Here is a 15032-nt window from a genome sequence, read left to right as displayed (position 1 = left end):
TTTGGGGTCCGCAAGGTCAGAGACCTGTTGGTCGGATATAAAGGCTGACTTTATGCAGTTGAGCTTTCAGTTCCTTACTGCTCTGGTCGGATATTGTTGCCAGGACGGTTTGGAGGTGGGCGAGGTCTACAGTCAGCATCAATAAGACGAGGATCAGGGTCAACAAGGTGATAGGAGGGTTTGTGGTGCAGAATGGGGGAATAGTCATTCGGCATAGAGAGTTGGAGTCTAACATGGGTCTGTACCTGAGGAGGGATGGGGTTCACCTGTCCAACGTGGGGATCGACCTCTGGTTGATGGGCCTACAGATTGGAATTCAGAAGGCCCTGAGGGTGTGGGGTCGTCCTCAAGGTTGAGGTCAGCTCCCTTTCAGGCTGTGGCGGTTTGTCTGGTGGTCTTTGACGGTTGGCGGTAAATCAGTGGTGATCTGAAAGGGGCGGGGGGCTCATTGGTAGTATGGGCCCCTCCGGTGTATTCCTGAATGGTGGATGGAATACTGGTGTGTTTTTCATATTTTGGTTGGATTAATTTATCGATTATGTGTAATAAAGGCTGTTATGGCCATTATACTCCAAAAGAAGGTGTGGTGTCATCATTTAGGTAAAAGTTGGAAGGGGGTTGTTTGGGGGTATAGTGGTACAGTAGAATGGAAAAGGATAATTTTAGTCTACACTGGTCATGAAATTTCAGTGTACCTGGCTATGCAGAGTAGGGGATCCAAGTTCATAAAGTGTGCTACGTTTGAAACACTGCTTTAATAGGCTTATGATATAACTGGAATATGCTAGGTTACAGCTTACTGTTATTTTAAAACAGGAAGGAAACCATGGTCAATGACAGATGTGAGCATAGAAAGCACATCACACTGTTATTCCGTGAGAAAAAAATTGCAGTCAGCAAAACTTGGATGTTTAAAAAGAGAAATGAAGGCGCAAGCAATTTCTAGAGAACTTTGAGAGGTAAGATAACTTTTTGGCAGAAGTACACAAAGCAGATTGTATGGGCAGATAAAGTCGAAACTAATAGAGAAGACAGGAGGAAAGCTGCTGCAACAGAATTTGTAACACTTCTACGCTGGTGTAACTGTTCTAGTGGAACACAACGGAATTCAGAGGGAATGGTAAACAGGATATGAGGTATTTAAACAACTAATGTTTTGGAAAAATTCATTCAACCAAAAACTTTGCTATGTAGCATTTTGGAGTTTTGTTTGATGCAACTATATGATAACATGTTGATAATGATGATGATCAAGATGACAATTACAGCAAACCTATCAGGATAGAATATTGGAAATTGTTTTTGAAGGTGCAAGTTCCATTAATGTTATCCAGATCTTTGCTTCAGCTTCAAGTATGCAGCTGAAGTAGAGAAGTAAAGATGAGACGATACACCATTATGTTGGTCATGGGGACTCCAATGCATCTATCAATAGAGACTTCTTTTACAGGGGTTTTGGATTCTTATTGAAAAGTGGATAACTAATTTTTTGTGAGGATAAGGAGTAGTTCAGGACATCAGATGGTTTTGGGGCCATGGAAAGCCAGTTCTGAGGCACATGGTATGTCACCTTGGAGCAATTGCCACATTCTCCTATTTTATACTGTATATCAGTGCCACAGTTAGTGTGCAAAAGTTCCATTGTATTGTGGTCCCATGAGGCATTCCATTTGAGCATCTGCTGATGACTGGGCAAGAGATGATAGCCACAGAAAGCAGGTGTGTGACATTTACATTTTATGACAATTAAAGTCATAGGAAAGACTGTATGACAAAGAAAACAGCATTGTGCGTATAGATTAAGAAGTTAAAGCGGTACAAAAAAAGTGGCAACCACCACAACCTATAACCAGCCTTTGCAATAAAGTCCTTCCACATGGAAGGGCAATGCATGCCACAAACAAAAGATTTCACAGAACACTTACCAGCCATCCTGCAAAATAACTGAACTGACCCTGTCTAACAAGTCATGTTAAAACAACTTTTTCTTTGCACACATTTGTAAATGTATGCATATGCTGCAGTGTCCACGTCAAGGCTCCTCTGTCTACTGCAGTCCCAATTCTATGAATTTGTGAGTCCCCTTAGTAGGAGCACATATAACAATGGATAGATTGAAGGCAGGTGTGCTTGGAAGAAGCCCATCCCTCCTTAAACTCACAGTGGACACACATATTTAGCAGTTTACTAATCCTTAAATAAGGTGTTTTTTGTTCAAGGCTTTTTTCCGCACTGTATTTACTTGGTGATCTGGCTATTAACACATATCCTGTATTAGTGTGTTAACTGTATTGTTAATCTGGGGGTGGGCGGGATAGTACTAGATGTAATAGCAGATTTATATGCAATAAAAAATTGAAGCCAAACTCCAGCTAACACTTTGTACACAGTTAACAGCAAACAGTTTTTGTTTCCTTTTGGGATAAATGTTTTACATACCGTAAATGAATAAAAGTTGGCCATTGTAAGCACACTGTTAGTGGTAAATGGTTTGTCTCAGTACTCCAGCTGCTATATCCGCAGGGCAGCTTGTTCTGTTGAAACACAACAGATTTATTAGCTGGATTGCCTCGTGAAAATAAAGGAAAGAAAAACCTACAGGATTCGCCAACACCCTGGTCACACCATGTCCAACAATGAAACCATTGAAATTTCAAAGTACCATTTCAGTGCTACTTCAGGTGCGACTTGGAAGACTTCTGTGAACCTTCATGCACAAATATCTATGCAAGTCACATCTGAACTTGCAAAAAGTAGTGCAGAAAGTACTTTCAAAATCCGCTCAGAGCAAGCTATGTATTCTAGAAATAAATACAAAGCTTTCTCTGGTTGAGTCAGAGGCTGGCTGATGATGTCCCAACCTCTGATGCTAATCAGAGGCAGCTTTGTATTCATTGATATAATGCATTGGGGATCTGTGTCCTTAATTACAGCAGTTTGGCTGTGAAAGTCAGTGATGTATTTAGGTTTTGTGCTGCCCTAGGCCTGACTAAACCTTATGCATCCCCTAATTTAAATATGACCGCCCATTTCTGTAAAGGCCACACACCCTTCCTGTTTAAGACCATCCCTGAAATTTTCCAGTGGACACACTAGTTTTGAAGGCCTTGGGAGGCAATTGATTCCTTTCATTTGCAGAGATTTTCTCTCACTTCCTGTTTGGCTATGGGGCAGGAAATAAAGGGAAATCTCCGCAATGGGACAGGGATGGCAAAAAATAAACTGACAGGGGCTATAACCCTCCCTTACTCTATCCAAAATGAAAAAAAAAGTGTTGCCTATAATTCTACTTTAAGCACAAATTTCTGCTAAATTTATGGAGAGGACTAAGAGGATATAACCATGCCAGTGATGCAGTAGAAAACCTAGCACAGTGATGAAGGTATGTGGTCCAGGCATTGAGCAAAGAAACGATTGAGGCAGGGACAAATAAATCTATCTGTTTATTTTTATCAGCAATCATCAGAAATAAAATGAAGATATCTTAATATGCACAATTGACACAAGCAAAGGATTTCAGCAGAGTCCTTCTACCTACCTGCCATGTATAGGTGACCATGTCAGTGTCCCTTGTGTTTGCATCATCCCTAGATTAAAAGTCCTTTGGCAGCTAGGTAAGTACCATGCAAATTTCACCCAAAGTGTAGCTTTCCCTCTACCCCAGTTACCCCATGCTATATAATTTAGTCAGCTACTGTATAAACATTAATACACAAATAAAAGTCTTTTGGCGCTAGAGCTGACACTCTATAAACGACCAAGTCCAAGTCATATATATCCACAAATTAATTGATAATAATGCTAGGTATCCAGTGCAGCTGCCAACCACTTAGGAAAAATGGATAAACAGACCAAAAAAAAAAAAACACAATAGCAGCGCTCAGATGGAACCAATGTAAAAAATATGTTCAAGTTGATGTATTCAAACAAGTTCATTTATTGAGTGCACTAAAAGTTAATAATATAAAAAAACACCACTGTCAATAAAAATGATCAAAATTTGCCTTAATGACAAACCTCTCATTTCATTGTGTTGATTGAGACACTTTGACATGTATTATATACGATACCACCAGATGACACAGGGTTAACATCATGAGTTGGTTCCAAATGCTGGTCCTGGGATTATAATCCAATAGCCCAAATGTGCATGATGGGATACAATGTTCATGTGAACCCAAATCCTATTACAGGCTATGATTGCAGGGTTTCCCGTTCTGCTGAGCTGCAGTGAGCGTGCGTTTAAATAAACCTCCGGCGCTGATCCCCGCTTTTTGGCCAGTATCTTCGATGGATGTGTCCGCGCTAGCTGGGGGCTCTTTGCAGGACACTACCTCTGCCCTTGGTTCAATCCGAGTCCATTAGGTCAGCCCGCCACAGAGGTTTATTTAAACACACACTCCCTGCAGCTCAGCAGAACGGGAAACCCTGCAATCATAGCCTGTAATAAGATTTGGTTTCACATGAACATTGTATCCCATCCTGCACATTTGGGCTATTGGATTATAATCCCAGGACCAGCATTTGGAACCAACTCATGATGTTAACCCTGTGTCATCTGGTGGTATCGTATATAATACATGTCGAAGTGTCTCAGTCAACACAATGAAATGAGATGTTTGTCATTAAGGCAATTTTTTTATCAATTTTTGATCATTTTCATTGACAGTTGTGTTTTTATATATATATATATATATATATATATATATATATATATATATATATATATATTTAACTTTTAGTGCACTCAATAAATAAACTTATTTGAATACATCAACTTGAACATACTTTTTATATCGGTTCCATCTGAGCGCTGCTATTGTGTTTTTTATTTTTGGCCTATATAAACATTAACACCTACCTCCTATATAGATTTCCATTAGCTGATATCTATGGTAAGTCACAATAATTTATGGAAACTCCTCTGCCAAAAGAAAAATAAGATTTCCTAATATTTAACTGCCATATGAATCATTGCAAGCTCGAAAGCCCTAAGATTGATAGATACAAAGATTGTAATCACCCAAAGATTTGCAAAGTGCCACCCTAGGCCTGGGCCTTGTTGGCCTAGGCCAAGATACAGTGTTGGTGAAAGCGCGATACCCCCTAGAGGGGAGAACTCTCTGGCAAGTGCATTTAATATAGGGGAGCACAGAAAGACATGTACGCAGCTGTATTGAAAAGGAAACGTAGGACATACATGACAGGGTGCAAGGAAATTAGTGAGTTAACAGGTTAAAGTTAGTGTGGGGGTGGTTAAAATGTAGCCGTACTTACCCCATTGGTGGATGGTCACAGAGGGGAGGAGTGTGGCAATACTTCCATGTGCTTGGGTAGAGCAAGGCAGCAGTTGGGGGTCAGCAAGCGAGGAGAAACATTGGGTTTCTGCAGACAGGTAGAAGGAGAACAGTTAGTGATGAGTGGGTTAGTGCAGCTTTGGGCACAGCTGAGGGATGCAGCGGAGATACATGGCACGGAATGGCTACAGGGCCAGATCGCTGCCACGCTGCAGGGGGTAGGACAGGGTCCTTCCACAGCAAGGCCTGTTTCCGTGCATGCTAGGTCTAGACCTCCTGAGCCCAGGCAATACCCCCAGGACTCAACGCCATCTTGGGAGCCCCAGCTGGGCCCCTTCAGATCCCCCTGCCAAGCAGACCCCTCAGTTGGTGAGTGGGGGGCCTGGAAGGAATCCCCGTCCACGGCAAAGTCCTGGGGGGGGGGGACGAGTGGCCGCCGGGAAGGTCCCCCCTCCCACTACCATAGAAGCCCAGATTAACTCGGCTGCTACCCAGTGGCGGCTGGTGAAGTTTTAGGATGGGGGGGCGCAAGACCCCGCCCATCCACGGTTGGCCCCTCCCACTTCTCATAAGCCACACCCAGAATTTGTAGAATGATATTGGCGTGTATCCAGAATTTCATTGTCCTGCAAATACAGTAGCTGTGTACATAGACATAGACTCCCTACCTACCATCGGAGTTGCACTGTGCTTATCACTGTTATATGCACATATTAGGCCCTATTTGGTGGTGAGGGAAATGTGTATTTGGTTTGAAGAACAGCAAAAGGAAGGAAGGATCATTGAATCTAGCCAAGTACAACTCACGCAATCCACAAACACTAAAAGATTCATTTGCATCAAGATCTGAAATGTAAATGACTGAATAGTAAAACACAACTCTTCAAGTTTACATCAAACTCACTGATGTGAACCACAACAAATAAAACACATAGGAAATAGGACAATGAGACTGTGCATACAGATTACTCCTAATGTGTTGCCAGTGGCACTATTAGCTTTAAAGTAACTAACGTAGCTGCGATCATTTTTTAAAGTTGAAGGGATTTATTTGGCAGTAAATCATTTACGTTAAGCAATTTTTAACCCTGCCACTTCTTCCAGATGAGTAGCTACAAACAAAGACTTGTATTACTGTACACTGTGCTTGAAGATGCTTGTTTGCAAATTTGCCCTTTTCCTGCGCAGTCATTGCAAGCTTTTTAATGGGGTGTTTGGGAGGGGGGGTAGGGCAATACAATACTCGAATTAGGAGCCATAGTGTGAGTTGTATTTTGTATTCACCTGTAGTTAACTGGAAGATGAAATCATAACCCACAACAACACTACATTGTGCAATTTGCTGGGTATAAATGGTGTCATACTAGGCACTACCAGGCCAGGATTGCCACAAAGACAACATAGGCAAAGGGGTTGTGTGGCAGGGTTCTCAGGATGGGGAAAGACACATAGCCACACCTACATCTTGTTGCTCTTAAGCAGCCCATAGACAATTTGTTTTTCTTTCCTTGTACCATGGACGGACACGGACACGGACACACACACACACACACACACACACACACACACACACACACACACGCGCAAGTTATACGGACAAGTGAGAGGTGTTAGTGGCAACAGATTACAGGTCAGTTGCAGAACAGTATTGAACAAAACCTGCCAACTGCAAATCCACACTCAACATTCTAGTACAATTTTCTGCACATGGAAAAGCAGATAAAATATTTAATAAGAAATGCACGGAGCACATTTACCAGATCATTTTACAGAAAAGAACAGATTATAACCAATGTGGACATTTAGAGCATGTGCAAACTTTGCAAAAATAGAATGACTGGTATTTGCCAAAACAAAACAAAAAATGCCTTTTTTCTTTTTTTGAGTACAATTAGTTTTCCACAAAATACAAAGGGCAGCAAAGTGCATACCATTCTAACAATGTACATAAGTTATTAAATAAGGATCAGATTTAAAAAGAATATAAATGAAGCTTTAAGTAGGTCTCTTCTACATGCATATTATTCTTCATTAAAGAAAAACATATGTAAAAAGGCCATTGGTAACTGCTAGGTTAACAGCTGTAGAAAATGCCAATTCTCTGGTCACAGACTCCACTAGTATAGAGCTTGGTCTTTGATTTTGTTATGGATTCAATACTGTTACTCCAATGGTAAAAGAACATGTGACTTGGAATATGGCAATCTTCCTGATTAGGACAGACACACAGACACACAGACACACAGACACACACACACACACACACCACTTACCTGACTGTGTGCTCTCCGCAGCCGCTCCTCTCCTGCACTCCCGCTCTACTCCTCTTACTTCCTGTTTCCTCTCTCAGGTGAGATGGGAGAGAGAAGACAGGAAGTGACATCTGAGTCAACTCAGATGTCAATCAAACTGCCCGCCCGGCCGTAGTAACACATACTACAGCGCCGGGCGGAAGCTACTCAGCGCTTCAGAAAGCGCCCTGAGGCGGGCTAAACGCCCGCAAATGAAGCGCCACGCCTGCAATCTCATGATTGCATTGGCGTGGCGTTTCCCGGCGTGCAGTGTGACCGGCGCTCGAGCACTTCCTTAAAGAACTTTTTTTTTTTTTTTAAAGGGGCAGTTTTAAAACTTTTTTTTTTTTTTTACATTTTTTTTTTTTTTTTTTTTTGTGACCACACAGGGGGGGCGGCGCCCGGGCGCCCCCTATGGACGGGCCGCCACTGCTGCTACCTCCGGCGATGTTCCGGTTCTATCCGTGAGGCAGCTGGTGGCTTACCTCGTGCCGGCACCAAGAGCTTCAGGGAGCTGTGGATGTTCATCGGTCGGGAGGCCCTGCCTCCAGGCTCAGTGTGGCTCCTGGGAGGGCTGGCCGGAGGAATGCCTGTGCGCTGGCCGAGCGGGAGGCATGGATTGATGAATCCCTTAGGGAGCTGCTGCATCGATTGGATAGTGGTGTTGTGCGGCCCCCCACTCTGGTGAACCCCTGGGTGGTGCTGGACCAGGCAGGTAGGATGGATATGCCACAGAAGGGGACGGCGTCAGTGACGGCGGAAACGCAGATGGAAAAGGATGGCGTGGGATCCACTGCAGGAGCCACGCGGGTGGACAAGAAAGTGGAGGAGGTGCGACTAGCGGATGCGGCGCACTGTGAGGGGTACGTTTGCTTTGAGGGACCCTTGGGAGCGCATTTAAAGAAGGAAGTGTGGGAAAAAATCTGGAAGAACGAGTATGTGGAAATTTTTTCCCTGCTCCCATTGGAAAAGTTTAACTTGGATCAGGTGAAGCCCGATGAGAGTAAAAAAGAGGAGGAGGAAAAGAGGAGATACAGACAGATGCACACATTCGCAAATTGGTTGCAAGCGTTTGCGATTTTTGCGAGTGTGATCGGGGAAAAGGCCCCCGAGAATTATTTATTTTGCTATCTGGAAGCAAGTCTTTGGATGAAACTGATGATGTCATCCAGGTCTACGGGGGGGGGGGGGGTTGGCTGCACTTCCTCCGCGGGATCGCCGGCCCCTAAAAAGAAACGGGTATGCTGGCAGTTCAACTAAGGAACATGCCGATTTGGCACGACGTGTTGTTACAAACACGAGTGCTCTGGGTGTAGCGGGACACACCCCTTCATGCTTTGTTTTAGGTTGAGCAGAGTATGCCGCTGGAAAAGGGGATGACACCGGTAAGACTGGTAAGGATGTAACTTTTTCAAAGTAGGTATCCGGATAGGGCCACGGCACATCTGTTAGAGGTTGGTTTTAAGGAGGGTTTTAGGATTCCGAGTACGGTTCTGGAGGTCCCGTCGGTCTCGGAAATTTGAGGTCGGCCCGTCTCCATCAGGAGGTGGTGTCGGCCAAATTAGCCAAGGAAATGGTGTTAGGTCGAATGGCGGGCCCATTTGTGGCTCCGCTGATGCCGGGTTTAGTTGTTTCCCTGTTGGGGGGAGTTTCGAAAAAGGAGCCAGGTCAATACAGGATGATTCATCAAATGTCTTACCCAAAAGGCGGCTCAGTTAACGAAGGTATTGACCCGCAGGCTTGTGCTGTTACCTATACATCGTTCAATGCGGCTGTCTCATGGGTTAGAAAATATGGAAGGGGATCGCTTATGGCAAACACCGGCGTGGAGTCGGCATTCCGGTTATTACCAGTACACCCCGAGAGCATGTATTTGTTAGGTTGTTGTTGGTAGGGGTCGTATTTTGTGGATAGGTGCCTGCTGATGGGCTGTTCAATTTCCTGTGTGTTTTTTGAGGCATTCAGCTCCTTTTTTGAGTGGGCAGTTAGGGAAGTTGCGGGTGTGAGTTCAATTATCCATCATTTGGATGATTTTTTATGCATAGGACCTCCGAATTCTCGTTGTGGAATATTGCTAGGGATAGTACAGCACTTAGCAGGGAGGTTTGGAATCCCCCTGGTGGTGGAAAAGACAGAGGGCCCCAAATCGGAACTGGTTTTCTTGGGTATCACGATCGATTCCATGGCTGTGGAATGTAGATTACCAGAGGATAAGCTGGTGGCCCTGCGACGGGGGGTGAGTACGGCGAGTGTTAGGCGAAAACTTTGCTTGAAGGAAGTGCAATCGTTACTGGGCAAGTTAAATTTTGCGTGCAGAATTATCCCCATAAGACTAATTTTTTGCAGACGCTTGGCGGCTGCCACGGCAAGAGTTTGTGTGCCGAATCACTTTGTGCGACTGACTAGGGAGTTACAGGAGGACTTAAAGATTTGGGATTCCTTTTTGGCATCCTTTAATGGGAGGTCAATGTGGCAGGGGGTGCCGGTCAGCAATGCGTACCTGGCCTTATTCACGGACGCGGCAGGTTCGGGTGGATACGGCGCATATTGCCAGGGTAAGTGGATTGCGGTCTCCTGGCCGGAGAGTTGGAGGGGGGCAGGTTTCCTCAAAAAAAATTTTTTCTGGAACTCTTTCCCATCGTTTTAGAAGTAGAGCTGTGGGGGGGGTTAAGTTAAGTAACAAGAAAGTGTGATTTAACTGTGACAATATGGGGGGGGTTGTGGCTATTAATAACATCTCAACCTCTTCTCCCCCCGGTGATAAGATTGTTATGGCAACTGGTGCTCGGCTGTTTGCTCATAAATGCGTTTGTGTATGCAGTTCAAATCCCTGTGGTCGACAACAAACTAGCGGATGCTTTGTCTCGTTTCCAGTGGGAAGAATTTCGCAAGCTGGCACCAGAAATGAAACGGGTAGGAGAGCCACGCCCACAGGAGTTGTGGAGGGTTGCGCTGGAGTCGCTGCAGGATTGATAAGACAGTCCCTCAGCGCTGGAACGTGGAAGGCCTATCAAAAAGTATGGCAGGAGTGGTTGGCCCTGGTGAATGAGGTAGAAGGGTCGGAGGGCCCGGAAGAGATGCAAACGTTGGTTTTATGTTTTGTCTGCCATAATTATTCCAGAGGAGTGTCTGGGGCTGCAATGGGAAGAAAGATGGCTGTGTTAGCCTTTTGGTTTCAAATAGAAGGTCATATGAATTTTACAAAATTTTTTATTGTCCGCAGGGCTCTAAGGGGTTATAGGAGGGGATCCCACAAAAAAAACTCCAGGTGCCCTGTGTCTTTTGCGATGTTCGATTTTTAGCAGTATTGGGGAATGTGTGTTTTTGAGAACATACTGTTTTGGGCAGTGTTCGTACTAGCGTTCTTTGGGGCTTTCTGAATCAGTGAGCTGGTCTCGCAATTCGCCCGTGCGGGGGGGGGGGGGGGGGGGGGGCGGCGGCATTGTTGGTTCATCGCAATGGATCGTGCTTATCTAGATTTCAATTCTCTGCAGTTTTTAGAAAATGTTTAAAAGCGGCTGGTCTCCCTTTGGGGGAATATGCAGCCCACTCTTTTAGGATTGAGGCGGCTACAGAAGTGGCTCGGTGGGGACTTCTGATGGAAGTCATGAAATAAATAGGTAGATGGCAATCAACTAGGTACAAGTTGTATGTTAGGCCACATTTACTGTGATTATTAATTTACCATCTATGTTTTATAGACATGTGCATTCGTTTTCGTCCAAATGCATTTTCGTCCGAACTTCAGCTATTTTCGTTTTCGTTTTGACAAACGATAACGAAAGCACAGAATCCGAAAAACGAAAGATCCGACATAAATAAATGCTTTATTTTCATTTTCATTGTTACAACAGTTCGATATAGAATAGGAGATTCGACGTGACTCTGACAATAACAATCTGTCTATAGAACCTGTGGTCGAATGTGCCTAGCCTTACCTCTATTAGTCCAAGATTATATAGAGAAAATATTCGACAGAGAAAAAAGTTTTGACAGAGAGAAAAGATTCTGCAAGTTACTGTCCTAAAAAGTGTTTGTACCCCCTTACCATTTCAAACGGGGGGCGGGATCTGGGGGTCCCCTTGTTAAAGGGGGCTTCCAGATTCTGATAAGCCCCCCGCCTGCAGACCCCCATAACCACCGGCCAGGGTTGTGGGGTTGAGACCCTTGTCCTCATCAACATGGGGACAAGGTGCTTTGAGGGGTCACAGACCCCCAAAGCATCCTCCCAATGTTGAGGGCATGTGGCCTGGTACGGTTCAGGAGGGAGGGGGGGCGCTCAATCGTCCCCCCCTCTTTTCCTGCGGCCTGCCAGGTTGCGTGCTCGGATAAAGGGTCTGGTATGGATTTTTAGGGGGACCCTCACGTCAATTTTTTTTTAAATTTGATGCGGGGTTCCCCTTAATATCCATACCAGACCTGAAGGGTCACTTTAATCATTATTAAAATCACTGCTCCCGAAAAAAAACGGCCGTTTTTAAAACACTTTTTTGCACTGATGCATATCCCCTGGGGCAGGACCCGGGTCCCCAAACACTTTTTAGGAAGTGACTTGCAAATTAGTCTTTAAAATTAGCACTTTTGAACGTAAAGTATGCTATATACTAGCTCCGTCGAATCTTCTTTATACATTCGACAGACACCATAAGCCTTCAAAGACAGATTCGACCGTAATTCATGTGGATTTTCGGACGAATGCAATTTTTGAACGAAAAACGAAATAAATAAAAACGAATTTCGGGAGTAACTAAATAAATTAAGTTTTCGGACGAAAACGAAATTCCGAAACGAAATATTTTACTCTGCACATGTCTAATGTTTTATTAATGTTGTTTTTTGAAATAGTAGTTGGGTTTGAATTTTGTGTTATGTCTTTTCAGATCCCCCCACGATGTCTCATTTGGATAATGGGACATTCATACGTTTTTTGGGTGGCCAGAAGGGCAGATGTCAGGCCAGATGGTAGGCAGCTCAGGGTGGCCAGGAAGGGAGGCACGGTCCAGTGGATCGGGATTCCGGGCATGATGTGACACAAGGTAGTCCCTGAGGTCCATCGTTTTTCCTAGATTGGACAGGTCCCTAGACATACTGGAGATCCACGTAGGGGGCAATGATTTGGGGATCAGGCCAATGCGTCGGGTTATTAAAGATATTCAATGGGATTTTTTGAGGCTTAGCACAGCACAGCTTTTCCTTACATGACGGTCCGAAATAGTGGCCCGCATGTCTTGGAGAGGGGCTTGGTTGTGGGAGAAGTTGTACAAAACCAGGATTAAGGTGAACAAGGAGGTGGGAAGGTTCATTGCCCAAAATGGAGGTGTTGTTATCCGACAATGGGAGCTGGAGGTGGACACTTGGAGGTACTTGAGAGTACCTTTGGGCATTAGGGCTGGAGGATGGTATACATAGGGCACTGTTGGCATGGCGGCGGGCACAAGTGTAAGGTTTCACACTTGTTCCGCGGTGGTGTTGGTTCATTGACGACAGGTATATATATATATATATATATATATATATATATATATATATATATATATATATATATATATATACAGTGGTGTGAAAAAGTGTTTGCCCCCTTCCTCATTTCCTGTTCCTTTGCATGTTTGTCACACTTAAGTGTTTCGGAACATCAAACCAATTTAAACAATAGTCAAGGACAACACAAGTAAACACAAAATGCAATTTGTAAATGAAGGTGTTTATTATTAAAGGTGAAAAAAAAATCCAAACCATCATGGCCCTGTGTGAAAAAGTGATTGCCCCCTAAACCTAATAACTGGTTGGGCCACCCTTAGCAGCAACAACTGCAACCAAGCGTTTGCGATAACGTGCAATGAGGCTTTTACAGCGTCCTGGAGGAATTTTGGCCCACTCATCTTTGCAGAATTGTCCTAATTCAGTTACATTAGAGGGTTTTCGAGCATGAACGGCCTTTTTAAGGTCATACCACAACATCTCAATAGGATTCAGGTCAGGACTTTGGCTAGGCCACTCCAAAGTCTTCATTTTGTTTTTCTTCAGCCATTCGGTGGTGGACTTGCTGGTGTGTTTAGGATCATTGTCCTGCTGCAGAACCCAAGTTCGTTTCAGCTTGAGTACACGAACAGATGGTCGGACATTCTCCTTCAGGATCTCTTGGTAGACAGCAGAATTCATAGTTCCTTTTATCACAGCAAGTCTTCCAGGTCCTGAAGCAGCAAAACAGCCCCAGACCATCACACTACCACCACCATATTTTACTGTTGGTATAATGTTCTTTTTATGAAATGCAGTGTTCCTTCTACGCCAGATATACTTGGACACACATCTTCCAAAGAGTTCCACTTTTGTCTCATCGGTCCACAGAATGTTGTCCCAAAAGTCTTGGGGATCATCAAGATGTGTTGTGGAAAAATTGAGACAAGCTTTGATGTTCTTTTTGCTCAGCAGTGGTTTTCTCCTTGGAACTCTGCCATGCAGGCCATTTTTGCCCAGTCTTTTCCTGATGGTGGAGGCATGAACGCTGACCTTAACTGAGGCAAGTGAGGCCTGCAGTTCCTTGGACGTTGTTGTGGGGTCTTTTGTGACCTCTTGGATGAGTCGTCGCTGCGCTCTTGGGGTCATTTTGGGCGGCCGGCCACTCCTGGGAAGGTTCACCACTGTTCCATGTCTTCGCCATTTGTGGATAATGGCTCTCACTGTGGTTCGCTGGATTCCCAAAGCTTTGGAAATGGCTTTATAACCCTTTCCAGACTGATAGATCTCAATTACTTTCTTTCTCAATTGTTCCTGAATTTCTTTGGGTCTCGGCATGATGTGTAGCTTTTAAGGATCTTCTGGTGGACCTTACTGTGTCAAGCAGCTCCTATTTAAGTGATGCCTTGATTGTGAACAGGTGTGGCAATAATCAGGCCTGGGTGTGGCTAGAGAAATTGAACTCAGGTGTGGACAACCACAGTTATAGTATGTTTTAACAAGGGGGGCAATCACTTTTTCACACAGGGCCATGATGGTTTGGATTTTTTTTCACCTTTAATAATAAACACCTTCATTTACAAATTGCATTTTGTGTTTACTTGTGTTGTCCTTGACTATTGTTTAAATTGGTTTGATGTTCCGAAACACTTAAGTGTGACAAACATGCAAAGGAACAGGAAATGAGGAAGGGGGCAAACACTTTTTCACACCACTGTATATATATATATATATAATATTATTATTTTAAAAGTTTAAAATATTTAAAAAATATATATATATAAAATATAGCAGTAAGTGAATGTATGTATTGGTGGGGCAGTAAGGTATCTGGCTACCCTAGTCATGGAACACCTGCAATTTTATCTGCTTACAAGCACAGATAAACTACATTAGTCACTCTAATTTTGAATGTTTGATTTTCAACGATTTTTCAACATATTTGTGACTGATGGACTGATTAAAAATACTGATTAATGGACTGATT

The 15032-nt window shown here is 43.9% G+C and overlaps 1 protein-coding gene across 2 annotated transcripts in view; it reads left to right on the top strand.

Moving 5' to 3' along the window:
- Positions 1-944: 944 nt before the first annotated feature.
- Positions 945-15032, top strand: part of SLC43A3 (solute carrier family 43 member 3) — a 757299-nt gene continuing 743211 nt past the window's right edge. For both annotated transcript variants that reach the window (XM_077493191.1, XM_077493188.1), the window contains exon 1: positions 945-1136. The gene's annotated coding sequence lies outside the window, so the exon portion shown is untranslated. The remainder of the gene's footprint in view (positions 1137-15032) is intronic.

The sequence above is a fragment of the Lithobates pipiens genome, unplaced genomic scaffold (genome assembly GCF_037356315.1).
Source record: "Lithobates pipiens isolate NorthernLeopardFrog02 unplaced genomic scaffold, aLitPip1_a1.2 Scaffold_19, whole genome shotgun sequence".
Classification (NCBI taxonomy): domain Eukaryota; kingdom Metazoa; phylum Chordata; class Amphibia; order Anura; family Ranidae; genus Lithobates; species Lithobates pipiens.
The sequence above is the reverse complement of the archived record's forward strand: the minus strand, read 5'-3'. Positions and strand labels throughout refer to the sequence as shown.